The sequence below is a fragment of the Globicephala melas genome, chromosome 15 (assembly GCF_963455315.2).
Source record: "Globicephala melas chromosome 15, mGloMel1.2, whole genome shotgun sequence".
Classification (NCBI taxonomy): Eukaryota; Metazoa; Chordata; class Mammalia; order Artiodactyla; family Delphinidae; genus Globicephala; species Globicephala melas.
Window position 1 is genome coordinate 34626185 of NC_083328.1, and position 12679 is coordinate 34638863.

The following is a 12679-nucleotide window of genomic DNA, read 5'->3' on the forward strand; positions in this document are numbered from 1 at the left end:
TGGGTGCTCCTGGCCCGCGGCCTCTGGTCTCAGATCATCCAGCGAGACGGGCTCCTGAGGGGGTCGGGGGCGGCTTCCTGCGCGGGGACGGGTCTCCCCGACCAGCGACCAACGCGTTTGGGGGCCTCGGGCGCTGTGGTCCGAATCCTCACCGCGGCCCGGTCCAGTCCGAGGTGAACGCCGCGGCCGCAGGGCCTCAACCTTCGTCGGTGCACGACCCCCACCCCCGCCTTCCAGGGGAAACCGAGGCCCAGAGCAGGGCATTTCTGGACCAGGGTCGTGAGGGTGGGGGAATCCGTTTCCCGGAGCCAGAACTTGGCCTCGCCCCTCAAGCCCGGCTCTTGACTCGCAAATTGTTATCCCCGAAAGGCTCCTCACCGCGACCCTACGGAAGTACTACCCCCGGCCACGAAGCCCGGCTCCGGCTGAACCTCGCTCCGGCTGAGCCTCGCTCACGGGAGCGCGCCCTGCGCACGCGCCTCCGCTCGTGCCCGCGGTCGGGCCCCGCCTCCTCCAGGGCTGCGAGCTCCCGATAACGCTCCCGGGATCACGCATGCGCAGGCGCTCGGCGGCGCTTCCTGGGGACGCGGGCTCGGCTGAGTCGGGGCGGGCGGTGACTCAGCGCCGGTGGCGGAGCGGGGTGGGCAGCGGGGTCTCCTCCCCGCGGGGCGCAGGAGCTTCGCTCTGTCGGCCTTTACTGTCTTTTGAGCGGAGGCCGACCTTGGGCCTGGCTGCGGTGTAGGCTCGTCCACCCAGCCGTCTCTGCGCGGTCCGACCGCTGGAAGCCCAGAGGGGCTCAGAAGTTTTCATTTGGGGTCGGGAAAGGCCTTGAACTTGCTCAGAGTTATGGGGTGAAGCCACAGATTTCTGGAGGCATTTGGGGGACGTGAAGAACGTCAAAGGCAAATTGGTGCTGGCAGTTACTATGTTGTGGTTTTCACCTGCGGTCAAACCTCAGGTAAAACAGGAACTGATAATTTTAGGAGGTTATTCCACTTCCCTCCCCCCGCCAGAAATTCAGAGAAGCTTGTAAAGCTAGAATCCACATTGCCCTCTCTTCCTGTCCTTTAGGACAGAAACCCAGCCTTACCTTGCTCACTTTCTTCTATTTCTGGGTGACCGCAGGTGGGAAAGCACTTAGGGCAAATGAAACTTCAGATTAGGGGGCCATGGAGGGTGATATTATTAGAATGTCTTTCTTGTGGCTCCTGGGTTTTCCTGAGTCACTAATTTCAGGAGCTAAAAAGGACTTCAGAGATTCTGTAATACCTCATCAAGTGGTCATTAGCCTTTACTTGATGCATGCCCAGCGACAGGGATCTCTATCTAGGGTCTTCAGACAGGATGCTGATTTAGGTCCCTCTGCCCCAGATGCCCCTTCTTTTGCAGCCCTGTAGGCATCAAGTGTTTACTGGCTTCTGTGCTTGGACCCCTGTGCACACTAGAAATTGGGAAGGGACCTCTGTGGCTAAACCAGGGTTGGCCAGCTGCTTACTGAAAGTAAAGGGAATTTCTTTTAATTCCCTGAGTTTTCTTTGCTGTTGCTTTGGAGCGGAGATCATCTGGGTATCTGGTACCCTGGTGGCCTGAGAGGAAAAGGAAAGTCCTTGGAAAGGGGTTAGGTGATTCCTGGGGAAGAATGCGTTGGTGTGTGGCTTAGCTGCCTCACCTGCCCTCTGCCCAAGGCAGCTCTACTTCCTTATATGCATCCCTTTCCTGGGTTTAACTTCACAGAATGCCCAGTGGTGGCGGGGAACTGTAGGACAAAAGAGCTATTCTTTTTACAAATAAGGAAGCTGAGGCCTAGGGAAGGAGAAACTGGCTTAGGGTCACAGAGCCAGTGAGGAGGAGAGATGGGACTCAAATCTAGGTCTCCTGATCCCCAGGCCTTTTCCCACACTCCTTCACCCTGTATGTCAGGGGCCAGTAGGAAACAGACGGCATATTTCAATTGCATAATTTGAGGCAGAGTGTAGGGAAACAACTATGGAGAGTGAAATATTCTGGGGCTAGTCACAGTGGGATCTTACCACCTGTATGCCTGGAGGCAGGGAGGCTGTGTGGAAGGTCATTTTCCTAGAGCTGGGACTTTGGGTCAAGGGGCTCAGGAAGGGAGTTGGGGGAATAAAAGCCTTGTCTTCAATTTCTCCCTCCCTCTAATCTCGCTCCCCATGCACCAAACCCAATGGGAAGTCAGGGGCAAGGGAGTCTTGATTAGTCCATACAGAGCAATTCTAGGGCACTGCACAGGGTGGAAAAAGATGTAGAATGTACAGGGCTGAGGTGGGGGGAAACAAATGAAAGATAACCAGCATAACATGCAATCTTGCTTCTACCAGTATAACAATAGTTTACATTTCTTGAGCACTTACTCTATGCCAGGTATGTTCATTATCTCATTGCATCTTGCCATAAATCCATTTTCTCCATTTGACAGATAAAGAAACTGACTAGAGAAACAACTCGAGGGATGGAGATGTGGACAACTAAGCTGACATCTGCCTCTCCAGGATCTTATCTTGTGTATAGTAGTCCCTCTGTGGATGTTGGTGGGATGAATAGATGAAAGAGGAGCACATAGAGACTGGATTCTATGGAGAATCACCCTGAAGATCCTTAGCTGTGCCTCTCCTCTCTGGGGCTGGGGTGCAGCTGGAGGGACTGGAGGCTGTCTGCAGAGGTGAGTCCCGAGCCTGTTGGTGTCTCTCCTGCCGCTTTGTGATAAGCCAGGTTATTCAAGTTAAAAGAGTAGGTATATAGATCTGAAAAAAAAACCACCCCAAAACCTTGGACATTTTGCCTTTCCTAGTAGAGGATATCTTTGGAGTTAAAAACATTTCTCTTTCTGCAGCCAGCCTTCCCCACCTCCTGATTTCTGGTCCCCCCACCATCTGGGCAGGGGCCCAGGTGCTGCCTCTCTTCCCTGCTCAACTCCTGCGCTCCACCCACAAGCTCCGTTCTGCTCACTGCATCGCTGTGCTGTTCCTGGAACACAGGGTTCTTTGGGGATGAACCAAAGACCAGTGTGGCCGGGAGCATTTTACCGCACCCCTAAAATGGCCTGCTATGGAGCAGAAACCTCAGCTCAGAGGCACTGGGCTCTTTCCTCCCTGCTTCCTCTTCCTTCAGCACCCCCTTCCTTCAGAATCCTCTTTTATTGGCCTCTTCCTTCCTCAAGGGTCCCCCAGAGTCTTTCATTTGCTGTTCATCTTCCCAACACCTCAAGCATGGAGACGGAACCTGACCTATATTGAGCACCTGCTGTGTGCCTGACGCTGCCAGGTGCTTCCTAGCCATGATCTCATTTTATTTCACCGTGATCTACTCGGTAGGAAGTATTAAGGAGGGACCTTGCACAAAAGCAAGACTTTGGTTAGGTAACGTGTCCAAGAACACACAGCTCTTAAGGGTAGAGCTGGCATTTGAACTGTGGTCTAATTCCCAGGCTCATCCTGGCCCACTCCTCACCCAGGATAAACCCTGCTGCTGCAGTATTTGCGTTCCTCTTGCACTTTGGCTGTCCAGAGCCTTCTCTGGGTGCCATAGCCTGCGACCCTGGGGCTTGGGCATGTTGAATGCACTGTTTCAGCCCACCCTTGTGGGTTTCCGCGTGGATCTGCCTCACATTTGATTCCATCCATAGTCCGTGGATCCCCCTCCAGTCCTTTGCTGATGATACCTCCTCCGTCTGGAGGGCCGTTCTACCTATTTCTGAATGGCACATCCAACCTGTTCTCTAAAGCCCAGCTCATATGCCACTCCTTCAAACTCATTCACCTCCAGATTCCCAAACTCACCTTGGTGAGCCTCCCCTAGAGGATTTATCGCATTGTTTCCTGTATGTGCCCTAATTTGGATATGCAATTTATTTTCTTTGCTGGGGGCAGAGATTATCCTTATATGCAGTAAGCCACCAGTGAACGAATGCATCTGAGGAGCTTTTTGTGGTGAAAAGAGTTAAGTGAAGGTTTATCCCACTACTTTACATGCTAAGTTTGCTTGAAACAAGATTCAGCTATAAAATAAATGAGTCTGGGGGATGGGTGGTGGAGGATGCCTTGTGTTTTCCTCGGGGAGCCTTGAATTTGGGGAAATGAAGACACACCAATGAGGGCAGGCAGTGGAGGACAAGCTGCTTAGGTGGAAAGCCCTACACATCTGTCTCTCCAGATGGGGCCCAAAGAGTGGTGAACTGAGTCCCTTGACCTTTATCACGGGTTGCAGCTTTTCTGAGGCCATTCCCTGTGCTCCCTGAGTCCCTTTATGTTTGCTCCGATAGGTAGAGGCCATCACTCCCGCTTTCACCACCAGGGGTGGGGGAGACCTTGGCCACAGTGACAGCCCTCCCTCCCTGGGACCAGAGTTGGCTCAGAGCACCATTTCCCGTATCACCCAAGACAGACAAGTGACAGGTGCTGGGGCCCTTGAGCAGAGAACGGGCATGGGCTGGGATGACTAACCTGCTCTGTCACCACCTACAGCTTGGTTCAAAGCCCCTCGGCATCAAAACAGTTCCCTAGGAGGAGCACAGAAGGCTCTCCTTAAGATGACAGCTTGGGTCCCTGCTTCTGCCAATGTCTGTCACTGTCCCAGTGCTTCAAAGTCCAGGTCAGTGAGGAGCATCCAATGAGATAGGCATGGAAAACAGGTAGAAGAGGCAACCTAGGAAGGAGAGGCCTGATCTAGGCATCAACAACCTAGATTTTAATTGGGCTCTGCCAGGAGCTCACTGTGTGTTTATAAAGGAAAGGGGTTCATTCTTTATAAGTCAACATTTTTTTGACCACCTGCTCCTATCATGCTAACTAAGGGCAAGGAGGGCTGTGAGAAGTCAAAACCCATCCCTACCCGGATGGTCTCTGTCTCTGTAAATCAGTACAAATCACGGTAATAAATGCTATACAGAGGTGTTTTTGGAGCACAGAAGAGAAACTTACTCATCCTTCCTAGGGGACATGAGGGGAGATTTAACTGAAGAGGTGACACTTGAAATTGGAATTCTCCTGGCAGATGGGAGTAAGTCTACTGCATCTTTGGGGAATGTCGTGCAGTATTTTGTCTGTGGAATGAGGTCAGTGGAAGGTGGAGAGGAGTAGGATAAAGACAGGAGATTATACGTGAAGGTCTGTGTTTAGCAGAGAAGGGCCTTCTTAGGCTGTACGGACTTTGGACCTTATTCTGAAGATAGAGGGACAACTTGAACCGACTGTGTTGCAGAAAGACCACTCTGGCAGCAATGTGGAGGATGGATTGGAAGCATCAAAGATGAAGAGAGACACTGGGTGGAAATGGGTTAGACTGTCACAGGAGGGAATGTTTGAGGACCTCAACTGTGGGATTAGAGAAGAAGGTTGGACTAGATAATCCCTAAACTCACCACCTGGGCCTTTGGTCCTTTTTGCACCTGCCCCTCCCACCCTGTTCCTACTTGGTTACCTTGATTGACCATCTCCTAGGGAGTTGGAGCATGAGCTGCCCCATTCCCCCATGGGGACCTGTTTGGATTTTGACCCTATCCAGTGTGCCTGCTTGTCAGTTTTGTCCACCCAGTAGAAAGCTGTACTCTGTCTTGGGGTCCTTTCCACTCCCACCTCCATCCGGCCCTGACTGTGCTCTCTCCTCTGGCTTTGGACCATGGGTCTCCAGACTGGCAGTGACAACTCTGCTGTCCTTCCCATTATTCTTTCCAAGAGGAAGGATGAGACACAATGTCTCATTGGAAGATGTTGACAAGCAGGAACTAGAAAAACAGATTAAAGGAACCTTGGGACTTGGTCAGAGAGCAGAAGTGAAATACAGGAAATGCAGGGCAGTCCCACAGAATGACCCAGCAAGTCTGAACCCCTTGATTTAAATTCAGCTCAGTTCTATAAAAGGTAACCCTAAAACCAGAGGTACATGTCTTCTCCTAATTGCTTCACTGTTATCCCAGGGGAGGGTTACACATTGCTACCCTTTCTTGTTCGCCTTATCTGTGAAACTGTCATCTCATGATTCTTGGGCCTACAGCAACCAGTCAACAAAGAGGTTTCTGGTACTTACTGTGTGCCCAGCCTCACGCTGGCTGGGATAGGATACAGACGCCCCCTGACTGTGTTCCCAAGGAATCTGGTGTTTTAGTCGAGTTGGGAAAGCAAAACAGACAAAACAGACAGAAAAGATGAGTGGTTAAGAGGGCGGTTAAGATTGGGTGGGACGTGCCACAGATACCATAGAACCTGAGAAAGTAAGAAGCGGATGGTCTGGGTCTCTTGGGTTCTCTCAAATTGGGGGCAAGATCCAGCCTAGATCTAGCTGAAGGCCTAAGCTGGATCGCAACCAGCCTCAGGGTAAGATTGGGGGCCGAGCAGACTTCAAGGTGCTCTTACACGGGCTTCGTCCCTGTTTTCCAAATGTTTACAATGTTTCTGTAGTCTGCACCTGTCTGCTTCTCCACATTCTCCATTGACCCTTCAAGGCCCAGCCCAAATGCTGTTTTTTTTTTTTTTCTTTTTCAGGAAGACACTTTCCTTTTTTTAAAAAAAAAAATTTATTTATTTGGTTGCACCGGGTCTTAGTTGCGGCAGGCGGGCTCCTTAGTTGCAGCACCTGGGCTCCTTAGTGGTGGCATGCGAACTCTTCGTTGTGGCGTGCATGTAGGATGTAGTTCTCTGCCCAGGGATTGAACCCGGGCCCCCTGCGTTGGGAGCATGGAGTCTTATCCACTGTGGCACCAGGGAAGTCCCAAGACACTTTCCTTCTTAACAGTCGGAATTGTCGCTGATCCTCCACAGCCCTTTGCTGATAATTCTGTTGTGACATTTACTCCGTCTTTTTATATGTTTGTGAATGTCACGTATCTGGTCACATATTTGTGTTTTCTTCACTTCCACTAGGTTGTGAGCTTCTCATTAGCAGGGTACATGTCTGGTTCATTTCTCTTAACTGCCAGGGACTAGCCCAGAGTGGTGCCCTGCTCAAAAACATCTGTTCAATGAATGGACAGCAGTTTGATAGGTAACGTTCTTCCTGGTGTATCAGTTATATAAAATCAGTTGTGTAAAAGTCATCCTAAAACCAGTATGGGGAGGTGCCTGCTTTCCGAGGACAACTTCTGGCAGAGGAACAGCGAGATGGAAGGTCATTATAGGGAATTCCCAGTGGTTAGGACTCCATGCTTCCACTGCAGCGGGCCTGGGTTTGATCCCTGGTCAGGGAACTAAGATCCCGCAAAATGTGTGGGCATGGCCAAAAAAAAAAAAAAAAAGAGAAAGAAAGAAAGGTCATTATAGGTTGGACTTGTGTGGATATACAAGAGAAGGGTGTCCAATTGTCTCTCAGTCTTGACCCTCAGGACCAAAGGGACAAAAGCAGGGTATGAGTGTCAAGAATGCCCTCCCTTAGGTTATGGAAAGAGTCTTGGAATCAGAAGTGTTAGGGATTAGTTCTGAGCCAACCTCTGGTGACAATATACTTGTTTTATTAACCTTTATGGGATTTTTCTTTGATCCAAGTGAGGTAAGAAATATGTGAGTTCTTTGAAAAATATAAAGTGCTACTGGAATATCAGGCATCCTTGTATTCTCCTCTTACTCCTGACCCTAACTTCTCTTTCATTCTTTCGGTAACAAAATTCTCAAATCAGCAGCCACTAAGGCCAGCTGGGAAGAGCTTAGGCAGTCTCCCTTTGAGTTCCCATTTAGGCCCAAAGACTAGATCCAAGGTGGGAGAGAGGGAAGAACATGTTTTTTTGTCTTCTAAACCAGGTGACCTTGGGTAAATTACTTCAACTCTCTGAGCCTCGGTTTCCTCATCTATAAAGTGGAGATAATAATCTTTACCCCACCCACTTTCTAGGGCTCCTGGGAGGGTCAAATGAGACAATGAACATGACAGTGCCTTGTAAACTGTAAAGGTCTGTTCAAATGCTATGGATTTACTTTTTAATCTGTGCTTGAGGGCCCTAGATAAAATTTGCCAAGACGGTTGTAAGTTTAGACAGTGACATCATACTGGCCTGTGATTGGAGTCCAGGGTGGGGCAGAGAAGGCGGGCCCAGAGTCACAGGGGCGGGTAGAATGCAGCAGGGACCCCACCCACTGCCTGCCTGGAGAAGACCTGAGTCGAGTCTGCTGTCACTCGTTTTAATGACGTGAAGAAATTCAGTCTCCTGGTTTCCAAACTGTCAAAGACTCTGCCGTGACCACTGTGTTCAGGGGAGACTTGGATTCAAGTTCAAGGGTTGGGGCCACTCTGATTTGGTTCTCTGTCTCCAGGGTCTTTCTTAGCTTGGTACCAGTGATAAGGATAGAATAGGAGAGTTTACAGGTAGTTGTAGAAGTCCCAGTAGGGGACTATAGATAGAGAGGGGAACCTAGGAAACTTTGGAAGACCACTGTAAGTTAATGATCACTCAAGAAAGCTATTGGAACATCGTGGAACAGGCAGGCTTGCTTAACTATAAAGCCATAAATAAAAGCACGAGATTGTCCTAGGCCATTAAGTGGAAGAAAAATGTCACCATCCTTCTACTGATTTGAATAAGTGCTATAATAATAATAATCCTAGTTTGACCTTATAGGATCAGACACCCTCCTGCCTGATACAGAGGAGGAACTAGTGATGTAAGCCTCATGTCTACCCAAAGGAAGGTGGTCTTTTCTCCACCCTCTTTCCCTTGACTATAAAATTGTAGCCCACTGAATCCTCAGGGCAGAGCTCCCTCACCTCCCCACTTGCATCTCTTACAAGCGTCCTATATTAATAGATCTACTTCTTGCTTATCACTTTGCCTCTTGCTGAATTCCCTCTGCGCTGAGACACAAAGAACCTGAGCCTCAGTAAGTCCAGATACCAGATGAGTGATTCTGATTAAAAGACCGTGGGTTCAAGTCCCGATCTGAGGTGCACCGTTTTGCCCAGACATGGTGGGCATCTAGAATAAACCTGTTGTTGAACAAGATACAGGCAGTGCATTTTGTGAGATCTCTCACCCTCTTTATTCTCACTTCCTTTGTGTTTGCAAATTCCAGGTGTAGGTAAACATGAAAACACACACACACACACACACACACACACACACACACACACACACACACACACACACACACACACACACACACACACACACACAAACACACACACCAGACTATGATTCAGAGAAATGGTAGCCTGACTCATGCCTGAAAATGTGACTGGCCAGTGATACTGAAAGGTCAAGGTGCAGAAACGGGTATCCCCATCTTGGCGCTTTGTTAATCCCAGGAGGCTGTGAGACCAGAGTCTCCTGGGAGGGACTCTCTGGGTACCTGTGGCTGGCTAGGTTTTGGATCCCTTCGTCGGCCCTGCTGGTCACTGGAGCTGAAAGAAATCGGCTTAATCCAAACATATTTGTGAGTATTTATTGTATGCTTGGCCCTGTACTGGGTGCTTCGGGGAATATGAAAAAGGTCTGGTTGTGGCTTCTGTGTTGGAAGCACTCAGCCTACAGTTGAGAAGATGAGATAGCCTGAGAGGAGCAGAGGCTCCCCACTGGCAGGCAGTGTGTGCCCGGGGCCAGGGTGTGGTGGACAGTCTCTGACATGGGAGGGCAGAGTGGGGGGTCCTCAAAGACGACAAAGTCGATCACTGAGATTCATTTCTCCCCTCAAAATGTCTTCTCTCCTTTTCTGGCTCCAATTAGGTGATTGTATAAGTTTTCTGTTTCTGCCTAACAAAAAAACCACAAACGTCGCAACTTAAAACAGTGCCTACAAGTCCAGGCAGGACTTGCTGGCTGTCAGCTGGGGGTCACTCTCAGCTCCTAGAGGCCACCCTCTTACCTCTTCCATGTGACCCTCTCCCTCCCGTCTTCAGTCTAGCAGCAGTGCCTCAAATCCCCCTGGTGTTAGGAATCTGTGACTTCCTCTTCTGCTACCAGCTGGAGAAAACCCTGTGCTTTTAAAGGACTCATGTGATTGGGTCAGGCCCACTTGGATAGTTTCCTTTGGATTAGTTCAAAGTCAACTGATTAGTAACCGTAATTACATCTGCAGAATGCCCCTTGTCATGTGCTAACATAATCACCATCCTGAGGATTAATGTGGGAAATAATGTGGGAGCAGGGGATTTTAAGATTCTGCCAACCACAGATATGTTAGTAGAAAGGAAGTACTGAGGGGCTGACCTCAGGCCTTGGTGGTAGTGATGGAAGAGATGAAGGAAGCTAAGGTGTGGGAAGAACTTGTTCTTTGGCAAATGGTGTACCAGGCATTGTCACAAGTGTCATCCCCCTCCTCATATCACAGCTGTATAGTAGGCATTGTTACCATTATCCTCATTTTATTAGTGGGAACGCTGAAGCTTAAAAAAAAAAAAAAAAGGCACAGCTACTCAATGGCAGCTCCGTCTAATTCCAAAGCCTCCTCTTCCCACTCTACCATCTTGAGAAAGAGGAGGAGGGTAATGCAACAGATTTTGGGGAGATAAAGTGCAAAGCTCTTGGCATCTGATTTGCTGTGGGGCAAAAGAAAGAGAAGAATCTGAGTTTAGGGGAGTGGGGAGGATGGTGGCATCATTAATAGAAGTATACCTAAGGGCTAATTCAGTGGTGTGGAGGAACGACACTGATTTCTGTGTGGATTTCAAATATTCAGGATCCCCAGGCTCTGTAAATCCATACCACTTGCCTTCAGAGAAGCTGGTTCTTTCAATAAGGAGGGTGCAGGGCCACCAGTCTTGATGCGTGGTAACTGTTTTAAGGCCTATAAATAGCTGAGAACCCTGCAGGTGTGAGGTTCAAGCAGGGGAGGGAGAGGGGGTAGGAATCACCACCAGCCAATGGTAACATCAGTGCTGATTACAGGAACCCTTCTTTGCCAAGTGTCTGGGCAGCCTTGGTGTTCAGGCTGGCCTGACTCTTTTGGGCTCTGACGCAGAGATCACACAGATGGGTCCTGCTGTGAAATTGGTACACTGACTGGGGGAAATCACAGTGCCTGCCCCTGGTACTCCTCTGGACCATTTCTGATAAATTAGATCATGGTAACTCATATTTTTGCTTCCCTGTCTTTCTTTCCCCATTCTGTTTCCAATGGAAGATGATTACAAAGGCACTTTGATGGAAAATACGGGATCTGTGTAAGACCCCTCTCTGTGAACGTGGCCTGGAGTATTAGGTCGTGCATATGTCAGTGCTGCTGAGTTGCCTCTTCACCCGGCTTTCTCCACACTGCTGGGACTCTACCACTCACAGCAGGATGAGACTTCTCTGTGGTTTTGTCCTTGCCCTGTTTTGGGAGACTTACAATCTCAACAGTACTAACACACTCAAAGAAATGCTTGTAATTAAGAACTTTAATGGAAGGTGTGACTAAGTCGGATGTTTTCTCTGAGGGCTGTGCCAGCCATGGTTCTGTGCCCTGGGAGTTTGGTCAAGGGGGACATCTGGAAGGGCTGGCGGTGACACGGCAGGTGACGGGGAGGAGGGGCCTCTACTTCAGGGCATTCGAGGATGACCAGGGTTGGGTTAAGTAGACAGGAGAAGGGAAGGCCTCCTGGGCAGGGAGAGAGCTAAGCACAGATGTGGAGGTCTGAACGAGCCTGGTTTGTTCATGGACGTGAGCCCTCTGGTCTGAACCGAGGGAGGGAGTGCTACCTTCATCTGAGAGCATGACTCTCTGTCCTCTTCCCTCTCTAATTAAGACTATGAGGTGATCATCCTATGTGAAGTAAGTCAGACAGAGAAAGACAAATATCACAGGTTATCACTTATATGTGGAACCTAAAATAGTGATACAAATGAACTTATTTACAAAATAGAAACAGACTCACAGACAGAGAAAACGAACTTACAGTTACCAAAGTATAAAGGGGGTGGGGGAGGGATAAATTAGGACTTTGGGATTAACAGGTACTACTATATATAAAATAGATAAACAACAAGGACCTACTGTATAGCACAGGGAACTATATTCAATATCTTGTAATAACCAATAATGGAAAAGAATCTGAAAAAAGTTACATAGTATAACTGAGTCACTTTGCTGTACACCTGAAACTAACACAACACTGTAAATCAACTATACTTCAATTAAAAAAAAGACTAAGGATTAAAAAAAAATTTATTTTTGGCTGCGTTGGGTCTTCATTGCTGTGCACAGGCTTTCTCTAGTTGATAGTCTTCATTGCTGTGTACGGGCTTTCTCTAGTTGATAGTGAGCGGGGGCTATTCTTCATTGTGATGTGCAGGCTTCTCATTGAGGTGGCTTCTCTTTGTTGTGGAGCACAGGCTCTAGGCACGCGGGCTCAGTAGTTGTGGCGCACCAGCTTAGTTGCTCTGTGGCATGTGGGATCTTCCCGGACCGGGGCACGAACCCATGTCCCCTGCATCGGCAGGCGGACTCTCAACCACTGCGCCACCAGGGAAGCCCTGGCAGGCGGATTCTTAACCACTGCGCCACCAGGGAAGTCCCAAGACTAAGGATTTTTTAGCTTTCCTTCCCTGCCCTAGGCGTATGGATGGATGGATAGGGGCCGTCCCTTCCTGCCCAGTCTCAGGGGCATGTGTGCAGGATAGTTTTCCCCTTAGGTTTCTTCTGCCTCCCAGTTGGTGTCCTTTCCTTGGCCCCACCCTAACTTTTCTTTAAAAAGTCCTGTTTTTGTTTTTTTACCAAGGAACTTGACTTGCTTTGTTTTCGTTTTTGCAGATAACCGCAGTATT